The sequence below is a fragment of the Camarhynchus parvulus genome, unplaced genomic scaffold (genome assembly GCF_901933205.1).
Source record: "Camarhynchus parvulus unplaced genomic scaffold, STF_HiC, whole genome shotgun sequence".
In the NCBI taxonomy this organism is placed as follows: Eukaryota; Metazoa; Chordata; class Aves; order Passeriformes; family Thraupidae; genus Camarhynchus; species Camarhynchus parvulus.
The window spans coordinates 2,496-15,058 of NW_022148625.1; the positions used below are offsets into that span (position 1 = coordinate 2,496).

At 39.3% G+C, this 12,563-nt stretch overlaps 1 long non-coding RNA gene across 1 annotated transcript; it reads right to left on the reverse strand.

Annotated features, from left to right (window-relative positions):
* Positions 1–2,630: 2,630 nt before the first annotated feature.
* On the reverse strand, positions 2,631–12,107 carry LOC115916978. Its single transcript, XR_004061654.1, has 3 exons — positions 12,058–12,107; positions 11,680–11,885; positions 2,631–2,711 (listed from the first exon to the last, which is right to left on the reverse strand). It is a non-coding gene; the product is annotated as an uncharacterized LOC115916978 (long non-coding RNA).
* Between the last annotated feature and the right edge of the window lie 456 nt (positions 12,108–12,563).

Consider the following 12,563-nt stretch of genomic DNA (forward strand, 5'->3'; position numbering starts at 1 on the left):
TTAAAAAAATCCCTCCCAAAAAATCCAAAAATCCATTAAAAAGCCCCAAAAATCCAAAAAAATCCCCAAAAAAAAAAATCCCATTAAAATCCCATCAAAATCCCCCAAAAATCGAAAAAAATCCCATTAAAATTCCATCAAAATCCCGAAAAATTTGCATTAAAATTCCATTAAAATCCCATAAAAATTCCCCCCAAAAATCGAAAAAAATCCCATTAAAATCCCATAAAAAATCCCCAAAAAATTCGAAAACAATTCCATTAAAATCCCATTAAAATCCCCCCAAAAATCCCTAAAAAATCCCATTAAAAATCCCCAAAAATCTAAAAAATTCCATAAAAATCCCCAAAAAATCTACAAAATTCCATAAAAATCCCCAAAAAGATCCCTAAAAATTTCCATTAAAAAGCCCAAAAAATCTAAAAAAAAATCCCCAAAATATCTTTAAAAATCCCATTAAAATCCCATCAAAATCCCCCAAAAATCTAAAAAAATCCCATTAAAATCCCATCAAAATCCCGAAAAATTTGCATTAAAATTCCATTAAAATCCCATAAAAATTCCCCCAAAAAATCTAAAAAATCCCATTAAAATTCCATTAAAATTCCCCCAAAAATCGAAAAAAATTCCATTAAAATCCCATCAAAATCCCCCCAAAAATCCCTAAAAAATCCCATTAAAAATCCCCAAAAATCTAAAATATTCCATAAAAATCCCCAAAAAGATCCCTAAAAATTTCCATTAAAAAGCCCAAAAAATCTAAAAAATTCCCCCAAAAAAATCGAAAAAAATCCCATTAAAATTCCATCAAAATCCCCCAAAAATCGAAAAAATCCCATTAAAATCCCATCAAAATCCCTAAAAATTTGCATTAAAATTCCATTAAAATCCCATAAAAATTCCCCCAAAAAATCGAAAAAATCCCATTAAAATCCCATTAAAAAATCCCCCAAAAATCTAAAAAAATCCCATAAAAATTCCATAAAAATTCCCCCAAAAATCCCTAAAAAATCCCATTAAAATCCCCCAAAAATCTAAAAAAATCCCATTAAAATTCCCCAAAAAATCTAAAAAATTCCCTAAAAATCCCCAAAAAGATCCCTAAAAATTTCCATTAAAAAGCCCAAAAAATCTAAAAAAAAATCCCCAAAAATCTAAAAAATCCCATTAAAATCCCATCAAAATCCCGAAAAATTTGCATTAAAATTCCATTAAAATCCCATAAAAATTCCCCCAAAAATCGAAAAAAATCCCATTAAAATCCCATTAAAAAATCCCCAAAAAATCCCTAAAAAATCCCATTAAAAATCCCCATAAAATTCCCCAAAAAATCTAAAAAATTCCCTAAAAATCCCCAAAAAGATCCCTAAAAATTTCCATTAAAAAGCCCAAAAAATCAAAAAATCCCCAAAAAATCTTTAAAAATCCCATTAAAATTCCATCAAAATCCCGAAAAATTTGCATTAAAATCCCATTAAAATCCCATAAAAATTCCCCCAAAAAATCTAAAAAATCCCATTAAAATTCCATAACAATTCCCCAAAAAATCCCTAAAAATCCCATTAAAATTCCATTAAAAATTCCCCAAAAATCGAAAAAAATTCCATTAAAATCCCATTAAAATCCCCCCAAAAATCCCTAAAAAATCCCATTAAAAATCCCCATAAAATTCCCCAAAAAATCTAAAAAATTCCCTAAAAATCCCCAAAAAGATCCCTAAAAATTTCCATTAAAAAGCCCAAAAATCCAAAAAAAAACCCCCAAAAAATCTTTAAAAATCCCATTAAAATCCCATCAAAAACCCAAAAAATTTGCATTAAAATCCCATTAAAATCCCATAAAAATTCCCCCAAAAATAAAAAATCCCATTAAAATCCCATTAAAAAATCCCCAAAAATCCCTAAAAATCCCATAAAAATTCCATAAAAATTCCCCCAAAAATCCCTAAAAAATCCCATTAAAATTCCCCAAAAAATCTACAAAAATTCCCTAAAAATCCCCAAAAAGATCCCTAAAAATTTCCATTAAAAAGCCCAAAAAATCTAAAAAATTCCCCAAAAAATCAAAAAAAATCTCATTAAAATTCCATCAAAATCCCCCAAAAATCTAAAAAAATCCCATTAAAATCCCATCAAAATCCCTAAAAATTTGCATTAAAATTCCATTAAAATCCCATAAAAATTCCCCCAAAAAATCGAAAAAAATCCCATTAAAATCCCATAAAAATTCCCCAAAAAATCCCTAAAAAAATTCCATTAAAATTCCCCAAAATAAAAAATCCATTAAAATCCCATTAAAATCCCCCAAAAATCCCTAAAAATCCCATTAAAAATCCCCATAAAATTCCCCAAAAATCTAAAAATTCCCTAAAAATCCCCAAAAGATCCCTAAAAATTTCCATTAAAAAGCCCAAAAAATCTAAAAAAAAATCCCCAAAAAATCTTTAAAAATCCCATTAAAATTCCATCAAAATCCCAAAAAATTTGCATTAAAATCCCATTAAAATCCCCTAAAAATAAAAATCAGCCCAAAAAAAACCCAAAAAATCTGTAAAAAATGCTTTTAAAAAAATGGAAATTTTAAACAATTCCCAAATTCCCAAAATTCCCCAAAATTCCCCCCAAAAAAGTTGGGAATTCTCACCTGGAAGTGATTGCTGAGCCCTTTGTTCACCGTCAGCTTCACGCCCTCCATCTGCACCGGGAACAGCTCTGCGGAGAAATCCGGGAAAATCCGGAATTTGGGGAAAAATTGGGAATTTTGGGGAAAAATTGGGGATTTTTGGGGGAAAATTGGGGATTTTGGGGGAAAAATTGGGAATTTTGGGGGAAAATTGGGAATTTTGGGGCAAAAATGGGGGATTTGGGGGAAAAATTGGGAATTTGGGGGAAAAATCGGGAATTTGGGGGCAATTTTTGGGGATTTTAGGGGGAAAATTGGGAATTTTGGGGCAAAAATTGGGAATTTTGGGAAAAATTGGGAATTTTTGGGGAAAAAAAATGGGAATTTTTGGGGAAAAATGGGGAATTTTGGGGAAAAATTGGGGATTTTGGGGGGGAAAATTGGGAATTTTGGGGAATTTTGGGGAAAATTGGGAATTTTGGGGGAAAAATTTGGGATTGTTGGGGAATTTTGGGAAAAATTGGGAATTTTGGGGGGGGAAAAATTGGGAATTTTGGGGGGAAAAATTGGGAATTTTGGGGAAAATTGGGAATTTTGGGGAAAAATTGGGAATTTTGGGGGAAAAATTGGGAATTTTGGGGGAAAATTGGGAATTTTGGGGGAAAAAATTGGGAATTTTGGGGAAAAAAATTGGGAATTTTGGGGGAAAAATTGGGAATTTTGGGGAAAAATTGGGAATTTTGGGGAAAATTGGGAATTTTGGGGGGGAAAATTGGGGAATTTTGGGGAAAAATTGGGGATTTTAGGGGGAAAAATTGGGAATTTTGGGGGAAAAAAATTGGGAATTTTGGGGCAAAAAGGGGATTTGGGGGAAAAATTGGGATTTTTGGGGGCAAAGTTTGGGGATTTTGGGGAAAAAATTGGGAATTTTGGGGGAAAAATTGGGAATTTTGGGGGAAAAATTGGGATTTTGGGGGAAAATTGGGATTTTGGGGGAAAAAAATGGGAATTTTAGGGGGAAAAATGGGGATTTTTGGGGAAAAATTGGGGATTTTAGGGGAAAAATTGGGAATTTTGGGGAAAAATTGGGAATTTTGGGGGAAAAATTGGGAATTTTGGGGGAAAAAATTGGGAATTTTGGGGGAAAAATTGGGAATTTTGGGAAAAAATTGGGATTTGGGGGGGGAAAATTGGGAATTTTGGGGAAAAATTGGGAATTTTGGGGGAAAAATTGGGAATTTTGGGGGGAAAAATTGGGAATTTTGGGGGAAAAAATTGGGAATTTTGGGGGCAAAAATTGGGAATTTGGGGGGGAAAATTTGGGGGAAAAATTGGAATTTGGGGGGAAAAATTGGGAATTTTGGGGGAAAAATTGGGAATTTTGGGGGAAAAAATTGGGGAATTTTGGGGAAAAATTGGGAATTTTGGGGGGAAAATTGGGAATTTTGGGGGAAAAAATTGGGAATTTTAGGGGAAAAATGGGGAATTGGGGAATTTTGGGGGAAAATTGGGAATTTTGGGGCAAAAATTGGGAATTTTGGGAAAAAATTGGGATTTTGGGGGAAAAAATGGGAATTTTTTGGGGAAAAATGGGAATTTTGGCAAAAATTGGGGATTTTAGGGGAAAAATTGGGAATTTTGGGGGGAAAAATTGGGAATTTTAGGGGAAAATTGGGAATTTTGGGGAAAAATTGGGAATTTTGGGGGAAAAATTGGGAATTTTGGGGGGAAAAATTGGGAATTTTAGGGGGAAAATTGGGATTTTGGGGGAAAAATTGGGAATTTTGGGGAAAAAATTGGGAATTTTGGGGGAAAATTGGGAATTTTTGGGGAAAAATTGGGAATTTTGGGGGGGAAAAATTGGGAATTTTGGGGCAAAAATTGGGAATTTTGGGGAAAAAATTGGGAATTTTAGGGGGAAAATTGGGAATTTTGGGGGAAAAATTGGGAATTTTGGGGGAAAATTGGGAATTTTGGGGGAAAATTGGGAATTTTGGGGGCAAAAATGGGAATTTTGGGGAAAAATTGGGAATTTTGGGGGAAAAAATGGGAATTTTCTGGGGGAAAATGGGGAATTTTGGCAAAAATTGGGGGATTTTAGGGGGAAAATTGGGAATTTTGGGGCAAAAATTGGGAATTTTGGGGGGAAAATTGGGAATTTGGGGGGGAAAAATTGGGAATTTTGGGGGAAAAAATTGGGGAATTTTGGGGGAAATTGGGAATTTTGGGGAAAAATTGGGAATTTTGGGGGAAAATTGGGAATTTTTGGGGAAAATTGGGAATTTTGGGGAAAAATTGGGAATTTTGGGGGAAAAATTGGGAATTTTGGGGAAAATTGGGAATTTTGGGGGAAAATTTTGGGAATTTTAGGGGGAAAATTGGGAATTTTGGGGGAAAAATTTGGAATTGTTGGGGAATTTTTAAGGAAAATTTGGGAATTTTGGGGGAAAAATTGGGATTTTTTTGGGGGAAAATTTGGGGCAATTTTGAGGGATTTTGGGGAAAAAATTGGAATTTTGGGGAAAAAAAATTGGGAATTTTGGGGGGAAAAAATTGGGAATTTTGGGGAAAAATTGGGAATTTTGGGGGAAAAATTGGGAATTTTGGGAAAAAAAATTTTGAAAAATTGTTGGGGGAAAATTGGGAATTTTGGGGGAAAAATTGGGAATTTTGGGGAAAATTGGGAATTTTGGGGCAAAATTGGGGATTTTGGGGGGGGAAAATTGGGAATTTTGGGGAAAATTGGGAATTTTGGGGCAATTTTGGGGGATTTTAGGGGGGAAATTTGGAATTTTGGGGGGAAAATTGGGAATTTTGGGGAATTTTTAAGGGAAAATTTGGGAATTTTAGGGGAAAAATTTGGGATTTTTTGGGGGCAATTTGGGGCGATTTTGAGGGATTTTGGGGGGGAATTGGAATTTTTGGGGGGAAAATTGGGAATTTTGGGGGAAAAATTGGAAATTTTGGGGGGAAAATTGGGAATTTTGGGGCAAAAATTGGGAATTTTGGGGGAAAAATTGGGAATTTTGGGGGAAAAATTGGGAATTTTGGGGAAAATTGGGAATTTGGGGGGGGAAAATTGGGAATTTGGGGGGGCAAAAAATTTTGGGAATTTTGGGGAAAAAATGGGAATTTTGGGGGAAAATGGGGAATTTTGGCAAAAATTGGGGGATTTTGGGGGGGAAAAATTGGGAATTTTGGGGGAAAATTGGGAATTTTTGGGGAAAATTGGGAATTTTGGGGAAAAATTGGGAATTTTGGGGGAAAATTGGGAATTTTGGGGAAAAATTGGGAATTGCTTTGGGAAAAAATTGGGAATTTTGGGGGAAAATTGGGAATTTTGGGGGAAAATTGGGAATTTTGGGAAAAATTGGGAATTTTTGGGGGAAAATTGGGAATTTTGGGGGAAAATTGGGAATTTTGGGGAAAATTGGGAATTTTGGGGAAAAATTGGGAATTTGGGGGGGAAAAATTGGGAATTTTGGGAAAAATTGGGAATTTTGGGGCAAAAATTGGGAATTTTGGGGGAAAAATTTGGAATTTGGGGCAATTTCGGGGGATTTGGGAGGAAAAATTTGGAATTTTGGGGGGGGAAGTTTGGGGATTTTGGGGGGAAAATTGGGAATTTTGGGAAAAATTGGGAAAAATAGGGAATTTTCTGGGGGAAAATTGGGAATTTTGGGGCAATTTTGGGGGATTTTAGGGGGGAAAATTGGGAATTTTGGGGGGAAAAATTGGGAATTTTGGGGAAAAATTGGGAATTTTGGGGGGAAATTTGGAATTGTTGGGGAATTTTTAAGGGAAAATTTGGGAATTTTAGGGGAAAAATTTGGGATTTTTGGGGGGAATTTGGGGGAAATTTTTGGGGAATTTTTGGGGGGAAAAAATTGGAATTTTGGGGAAAAAAATTGGGAATTTTGGGAGGGAAAAATTGGGAATTTTGGGGCAAAAAATTGGGAATTTTGGGGAAAATTGGGAATTTTTGGGGGGAAAATTGGGAATTTTGGGGGAAAATTGGGAATTTTGGGGAAAATTTGGGGAAATTTGGGGAAAATTGGGGAATTTTGGGGGAAAAAATTGGGAATTTTTGGGGAAATTGGGGGGAATTTTGGGGAAAAATTGGGAATTTTGGGGGAAAAATTGGGAATTTGGGGGGAAAAATTGGGAATTTTTGGGGAAAATTGGGAATTTTGGGGGAAAAATTGGGAATTTTGGGGAAAATTGGGAATTTTGGGGGAAAAATTGGGAATTTTGGGGGAAAATTGGGAATTTTGGGGCAAAAATTGGAAAAATTTTGGGGGAAGGGGAAAATTTTGGGAATTTTTGGGGGAAAATTTGGGAATTTTTTGGGGAAAAATTGGGAATTTTGGGGAAAAATTGGGAATTTTGGGGAAAATTGGGAATTTTGGGGGAAAAAATTGGGAATTTTTGGGGGAAAAATTTGGGAATTTTTGGGGGAAAATTGGGAATTTGGGGGGGCAAAAATTTGGGGAATTTTGGGGAAAAATTGGGAATTTTGGGGAAAATTGGGAATTTTTGGGGAAAAATTTGGAATTCTTGGGGAATTTTTAAGGGAAAAATTGGGAATTTTTGGGGAAAATTTGGGGATTTTGGGGGAAAAATTGGGAATTTTGTGGGAAAATTTGGGAATTTTAAAGGGAAAAATTTGGAATTTTTGGGGAAAAATTTGGGAATTTTTTGGGGCAATTTCGGGGGATTTTGGGGGGAATTGGGAATTTTGGGGGAAAAATTTGGAGTTGTTGGGGAAATGTTAAGGGAAAAATTTGGAATTTTTGGGGGAAAAATTTGGGACTTTTTTGGGGCAATTTTGGGGGATTTTAGGGGGGAAATTGGAATTTTTGGGGGGGAAATTTGGGAATTTTGGGGGAAAAATTTGGGAATTTTGGGGGAATTTTTGGTGCTGATTTTTGGGATTTTTATTTTCTTTTGAGGTGGTTTGGGAGGCGGTTTTGGGGTAATTTTTGGGGATTTTGGGGCTGATTTTTGCAGTGATTTTTGGGGGATTTTGGGCCGATTTTTGAGGTGATTTTTTTTTTATTTTGGGCAGATTTTTGGGCAGGATTTGGGTTCATTTTTGGGTTTTGGGCTTTTTTTATTTTGGCTGATTTTTGGGGGATTTTGGGGCTGATTTTTGCAGAATTTCGGGTCATTTTTGGGCTGATTTGTTTTGCATTTTGGGTTCATTTTTGGGCTGATTTTTTAGGGATTTGGAGCTGATTTTGGGGCTGATTATTTTTGATTTTGGGCTGATTTTTGGTGATTTTTAGGCTGATTTTTGGGCTGATTTTGCCCTTTTAAGAGAAGCTTTTCAGGGGTTTTGGGGTCATTTTTGGGCTGATTTTTTTTGCATTTTGGGTTCCTTTTTGGGGCTGATTTGGGTGGATTTGGGGCTGAATTTTGGTTGATTTCTTTTTAATTTTAGGATCATTTTTAGGCCGATTTGTGGTGATTTGGGGCGGATTTTTGGGCTGATTTTTGGGGGGATTTTGGGCTGATTTTGTGGTTTTAAATTTTTATTTTAGGCTCATTTTTGGGGTGAATTTTGGTGTGATTTTGGCTGATTTTCAGCTGATTTTTGGGGATTTTGGGCTGATTTTTGAGCGAATTTTCGGGGATTTTGGGCTGATTTTGGGGTCATCTCAGAGCAGATTTTTGGGCTGATTTTAGGGAATTTTAGGTTCATTTTTGGGCTGATTTTTGGGCTCATTTCTTGTGATTTTAGGGCAGATTTTTTTTTGATTTTGGGATCATTTTTGGGCTGATTTCCTTGACCTTTGGGCTGATTTTTGAAGCCATTTTTGGGCAGATTTTGGGGGATTTGGGGTTCGATTTGGGGCTGATTGGGGGTGATTTTAGGGCCGATTTTTGGGCTGATCTTTGAGAATTTTTAGGGTAATTTTGGTGGGGTTTGTTTGAATTTTAGGTTCATTTTTGGGCTGACTTTTGGGTGATATTTTGAGATTTTTTTGGGCTGATTTTTGGGAATTTTGGCCCAATTTTTAGGGTGATTTTTGGCGATTTTGGGCTCATCTTTGGGCCGATTTTTGGGAATTTTGGGCTGAATTTTAGGGTGATTTTTGAGGTGATTTTGCGATTTTGGCTTCAATTTTGGGCTGATTTTTAGGATTGGCTGATTTTGGCTTCATTTTTGGGCGTATTTTTGGGGTGATTTTTGGCCCATTTTGTTGATTTTGGGCTCATTTTGGGGCAATTTTTAGGTGATTTTGGATATTTGATTTAGGGATTGGGCTATTTGGAATTTTGGATTATTGGATATTTTTCGATTTTGGGCTCATTTGGGCTGATTTTTGTAGATGTTATTTTGGGTGATTTATTTGGGGTTTTCAGGTTTGGGGTTTGGGATTTTTAGGGTGATTGATTTTGCTCATTTTCGGGCCGATTTCTCGTGTGATTTTTGGGGTGATTTTTCCATGGGCTCATTTTTGGCATTTTAGGAATTTTGGCCAATTTTAGGGTGATTTTTGGGTATTTGATTTTTGGGATATTTTAGGTGATTTTTGCGATTTTGGTTATTTGGGATTTTTGGGTGATTTTGGTGGCTGGGGAGGGTTGGATTTGGGAATTTTTATGGTATTCATTTTGGGTATTTTAGGAATTGGGGTTTTGGGGTGATTTTTGCCCATTTCGGGCTCATTTTTGGGCCAATTTTAATGATTTATACATTAGTATGAATTGGCATTTGGGTATTTTGGGGTGGGCTCATTTTGGGGCGGTGGGTGATTTTGGGCTGATTTTTGGGAATTTTGGGCCAATTATTAGGATGATTTTTGCTGATTTTGGGCTCATCTTTGGGCTGATTTTTGGGAATTTTGGGCCGAATTTTAGGGTGATTTTTGCTGATTTTGGTTTCATTTTTGGGCTGATTTTTGGGCCGATTTTTGGGGTGATTTTTGCCCATTTCGGGCTCATTTCTGGGCCGATTTTTGGGAATTTTGGGCCGAATTTTAGGGTGATTTTTGGGGCGATTTTTGCTGATTTTGGCTTCATTTTCGGGCCGATTTCTCGTGTGATTTTTGGGGTGATTTTTGCCGATTTCGGGCTCATTTTTGGGCCGATTTTTGGGAATTTTGGGCGATTTTTGCTGATTTTGGTTTCATTTGTGATTTTTGGGGTGATTTTGCCCATTTCGGGCTCATTTTTGGACGATTTTGGGAATTTTGGGCGAATTTTAGGGTGATTTTGCTGATTTTGGTTTATTTTTTGGGGTGATTTTTGCCCATTTCAGGCTCATTTTTGGGCCGATTTTTGGGGTGATTTTTGCTGATTTTGGTTTCATTTTTGGGCCGATTTTTGGGGTGATTTTTGCCCATTTTAGATTCATTTTTGGGCCAAATTTTGGGAATTTTGGGCCGAATTTTAGGGTGATTTTTGGGGTGATTTTTGCTGATTTTGGCTTCATTTTTGGGCTGATTTTTGGGGTGATTTTTGCCCATTTCGGGCTCATTTTAGGGCCAATTTTTAGGGTGATTTTTGCTGATTTTGGGCTCATTTTTGGGCCGATTTTTGGGGGCGATTTTGGGGTGATTTTGCCCATTTCGGGCTCATTTTGGGCGATTTTTGGGAATTTTGGCGCGGTTTGGGTGATTTTTGGGGTGATTTTGCTGATTTTGGCTTCATTTTCGGGCCGATTTTTCGTGTGATTTTGGGGTGATTTTTGCCCATTTCGGGCTCATTTTTGGGCTGATTTTTGGGAATTTTGGGCCGATTTTTGGGCTGATTTTTGCTGATTTTGGTTTCATTTTTGGGCCGATTTTTGGGGTGATTTTTGCCCATTTCGGGCTCATTTTTGGGCCGATTTTGGGAATTTTGGGCCGAATTTTAGGGTGATTTTTGCTGATTTTGGTTTCATTTTTGGGCCGATTTTTGGGGTGATTTTTGCTGATTTTGGTTTCATTTTTGGGTCGATTTTTGGGGTGATTTTTGCCCATTTTAGATTCATTTTTGGGCCAAATTTTGGGAATTTTGGGCCGAATTTTAGGGTGATTTTTGGGGTGATTTTTGCTGATTTTGGCTTCATTTTCGGGCTGATTTTTAGGAATTCCAGGCCGATTTCTTGGGTGATTTTTGCCGATTTTTGGCTCATTTTTGGGCTGATTTTTGGGAATTTTTGGCCGAATTTTGGGCTGATTTTTGGGCCGATTTTTGGGGTGATTTTTGCCCATTTCGGGCTCATTTTTGGGCCGATTTTTGGGGCGATTTTTGGGGGGATTTTTGGGGTGATTTTTGCTGATTTTGGCTTCATTTTCGGGCTGATTTTTAGGAATTCCAGGCTGATTTCTTGGGTGATTTTTGCCGATTTTTGGCTCATTTTTGGGCTGATTTTTGGGAATTTTTTTGCCGATTTTTGGGGTGATTTTTGCCGATTTCGGGCTCATTTTTGGGCTGATTTTTGGGAATTTTGGGCCGAATTTTAGGGTGATTTTTGCTGATTTTGGTTTCATTTTTGGGCTGATTTTTGGGGTGATTTTTGCCCATTTCGGGCTCATTTTTGGGCCGATTTTTGGGGTGATTTTTGCCCATTTCGGGCTCATTTTTGGGCCGATTTTTGGGGTGATTTTTGCCCATTTCGGGCTCATTTTTGGGGGGATTTTTGGGCTGATTTTTGCCCATTTCGGGCTCATTTTTGGGCCGATTTTGGGGGGGATTTTGGGCGATTTTGGGGTCATTTTTGGGCCGATTTTTGGGGGGATTTTTGGGCTGATTTTTGCCCATTTCGGGCTCATTTTTGGGCCGATTTTTGGGGGGATTTTTGGGCTGATTTTGTTTCGGGCTCATTTTTGGGCCGATTTTTGGGGGGATTTTTGGGCTGATTTTTGCCCATTTCGGGCTCATTTTTGGGCCGATTTTTGGGGTGATTTTTGGGCCGATTTTGGGGTGATTTTTGCCCATTTCGGGCTCATTTTTGGGCCGATTTTGGGTGGGAACTTTTGGGCTGATTTTTGGGCTGATTTTTGCCCATTTCGGGCTCATTTTTGGGCGGATTTTTCGGGAATTGGGGCCCATCTCCCCTCTCACCTTTGCACCGCCTGTGGCACTCCTCGAAGGCGCCGGGGTTCGGGAGGGGCTCCCCCCCCTCCGGGGGGCGGTGGGGGAGGGGCGGCCCCGCCCCCCCCAGGCCGCTGACGGGGGGAGGGGCCCCGAAGCCGGGGGGGGGCACGGGCAGCAGGGGGGGAGGGGCAGCGGGGGGGGGGGGGGACCCGGCGGCCCAAACGTTGCCCATGCTGAAAAATGGAAAAAAAAAAAATTTAAATGTTGTTCCAATCTCAACGAAAATCCCCAAATTTCACCCCGAAACCGCCGCGACGCACGTTCCCGCCAAACCGCCGCGTTTTCCCGCCAAAGCGCCGCGCCAAACGCCCTCCCCTCAAGAGGTCGCGCCGCCCCCTGCACGACCTCGCCGGGGGTGACCCCGAAAAGCCCCAAAATCGCCCGAATTCGCCCCAAAATCGCCGCCGCCCCTCCCCCCCCACGCCGAACTCACGCGGCGGCGGCCGGAGAGCGCCCAGCTCTAAGCCACGCCTACCCCGCGCTCCCATTGGCCGGCGCTTTCCGCCCTCGCGCGCCTATTGGTCAAACCCTCCTTAATCCCGCCCCCGCGCGCTTCTGATTGGTCGCCGCCTCACGGTTGAGTTCCCGTCCCGCCTTCCCGGGGTCAGGGGCGTTGTAGGCTACGCCCCTTTTATGACGTTTCTCTTTATGATTGGTCAATACTCGGGTTGGCCCCGCCCGCCGGGCGCTGCTATTGGCTGAGGCGGCGCGGCGCGCGCACAACCATAGAGGCGCCAAGGGCGCGCAGGGCGGAGCGGCCATCTTGGGGGCGCCGCCATTTTGGGGCGGGCGGCGCTGGAGGACCGTCGCCATGGCGACAGAGAAAGGGCGGGAAAGACGCTGCTATCGCC